Here is a 2961-nt window from a genome sequence, read left to right as displayed (position 1 = left end):
GTGCTCCTTGTCGGGGGTATGGATTCAGTGACAACTGGTCTTGTGGGGGGGGTGGCTTTTTCTCTAGTGGATTTCCCTGGCAACTTTTCACATCTCTTCCTTGAGTCATAGCACAAGTGACCCCATCCAAACCTCTGTCTCAGAACAAAGAAAATTCATTCTGCTCTTCACTGAGCTCTCCGGGCCACATCGTCTCTGTTTCTGTCTGCACTGCTAAAAACGGCAGCCTCCCCTGTTGTGTGCCCCACAACACATCTATAGGTCAATCCCAGGGCCAGTCACATCTCTGTCCTTTGTGTTTCTAAAAGCATGAGCCAGCTCCAGTTTGTGTGCATGTATCTGCAGCTCCAGGATCCTTACTGCAGGCTGCACTAAAGTGGTGGAAACCACTACCAGTCTGTCAGTGTGTGCCCGGTCCCCAGTGCAGGATGCTTTTGCACTCTTGTGTTATATTACTTTCCCAGAGTCAGCTTATGGTGGCTCCCTCCCCCTTCAGTTTATCTTCCAATATCTTCATGCAGAATCATGGCTCCCTGCTTCATACCTCAAGACTGTCAGAGATATTCTGTTTGTAGAGATCTAGATGTATGTTCTTACATATTAGGCTGATTTTACAGATGTTCAGAATGGTTTGGTAGATAGCCAAATTAATTCAGGGGATGGGTTGAAATTGGGTCCCCTACACCTCTGCCATCTTTTTTCTATTTCTCCAGCTTTCCTGTGACACCCCTTTGCATGATAGATATTGCTCTATCCCTCATTTTCATTCTTTAGGTGTCTGTATGTCTAAATTGAGTCGCTTGTAGACAGCAGGCAGACAGTTCTTTTTTTTTTTAATCATTCTATTACTCAGTGGCTTTTTATTGGAGCATTTGTTCCATTTATATTCAAATAATTATTGGTATGTATTTATTTTGATATTATTACTTCTTTTGATGTTATGAATATTTTCTCTGATCTTTTCTTGTCTTTTTCTTTTCCATGGCTTACTAACTTTGTTTATTGATATAAATGGATTTCTTCCTCTTTATTCTTTGCATATTTATAGATTTTTTTGTTTTGCAGTGACCGTCAGGTTTGTATATATCGTATTCAGTATATAGCAGTCCATATTAAGGTGATGATTGTTTAAATTTGAACCAACGCTTTACTTTTTACTTACCATGGTTAATGTATATGGTGTCATATTTTATATTCTTTCACTTTGTGAGTTCCCTTACAAATTTCATACAGAAATATACATTTTCTATGCATTTGTGTTTCCTATCTTCATATCACTTTTGATTTTTCCTTTCCACATTTTCATAATCACTTTTCACCTTTTCTTTCCACTCAGAGTCCCCATTATCTTTTTTATTTTGTTTTATTTTTTCAGTGTTCCAAGATTCATTGTTTATGCACCACACCCAGTGCTCCATGCAATATGTGCCCTCCTTAATACCCACCACCAGGCTCACAGAGCCCCACATCCTCTCCCCTCCAAAGCCCTCAGTTTGTTTCTCAGAGTCCACAGTCTCATGGTTCGTCTCCTCTCCAATTTCCCTCAATTCACTTTCTTTTCCTTCTCCTAATGTCTTCTATGTTATTCCTTATACTCCACAGGTAAGTGAAACCATATGATAATTGACTCTCTCTGCTTGACTTATTTCACTCAGCATAATCTCTTCCAGTTCCATCCACATTGATACAAAAGTTGGGTATTCATCCTTTCTGATGGAGGCATAATATTCCATTGTATATATGGACCATATCTTCTTTATCCATTCATCTGTTGAAGGGCATCTTGGTTCCTTCCACAGTTTGGCAATTGTGGCCATTGCTGCTATAAACATTGGGGTACAGATGGCCCTTCTTTTCACTACATCAGTATCTTTGGGGTAAATACCCAGTAGTGCAATTGCAGGGTCATAGGGTAGCTCTATTTTTAATTTCTTAAGGAATCTCCACGCTGTTTTCCAAAGTGGCTGCACCAACTTGCATTCTCACCAACAGTGGAAGGGGGTTCTCCTTTCTTCACATCCTCTCCAACACTTGTTGTTTATTGTATTGCTAATTTTGGCCATTCTAAAAGGTGTAATGTGGTATCTTAATGTAGTTTTGATTTCAATCTCCCTGATGGCTAACGATGATGAACATTTTTTCATGTGCCTGTTAGCCATTTGTATGTCTTCTTTGGAGAAGTGTCTATTCATGTCTTCTGTCCATTTGTTGATGTGATTATCTGTTTTTTGAGTGTTGAGTTTGAGGAGCTCTTTATAGATCTTGGTCATCAGCCCTTTGTCTGCAGTGTCATTTAGGAATATTTTCTCCCATTCTGTGCGTTGCCTCCTTGTTTTGATGGCTGTTTCCTTTGCTGTGCAGAAGCTTTTGATCTTGATGACTTTCCAAAAGTTCATTTGCACTTTTGTTTCTTTGCCTCTGGAGACACCTCTTGAAAGAAGTTGCTGTGGCCAATGTCAAAAAGGTTACTGCCTTGTTCTCTTCTAGCATTTTGATAGATTGCTGCCTCACATTGAGGTCTTTCATCCATTTTGAGTTTGTCTTTGTGAATGGTATAAGAGAATAATAAAGTTTCATTCTTCTACACATTGCTGTCTAATTTTCCCAGTACCATTTATTGAAGGGGAAGTCTTTTCTCCACTGTATATTTTTTCCTGCTTTGTTGAAGATTTTTTGACCATAGAGTTGTGGGTCCATATCTGGACTCTCTACTCTGTTCCCCTAGTCTATGTGTCTGTTTTTGTGCCAGTACCATGCTGTCTTGGTGATCACAGCTTTGTAGTAAAGCTTGAAATCAGGCAACGTGATGCCCCAGTTTTGTTTTTCTTTTTCAACATTTCCTTAGCATTTCAGGGTCTTTTCTGGTTCCATACAAATTTTAGGATTGTTTGTTCTAGCACTTTGAAAAAAGTAAGTGGAATTTTGATTGGGATGGTATTGAAGGTATAGATTGCTCTAGGC

The sequence above is a fragment of the Mustela erminea genome, chromosome X (assembly GCF_009829155.1).
Source record: "Mustela erminea isolate mMusErm1 chromosome X, mMusErm1.Pri, whole genome shotgun sequence".
NCBI classification, from domain to species: domain Eukaryota; kingdom Metazoa; phylum Chordata; class Mammalia; order Carnivora; family Mustelidae; genus Mustela; species Mustela erminea.
The sequence above is the reverse complement of the archived record's forward strand: the minus strand, read 5'-3'. Positions refer to the sequence as shown.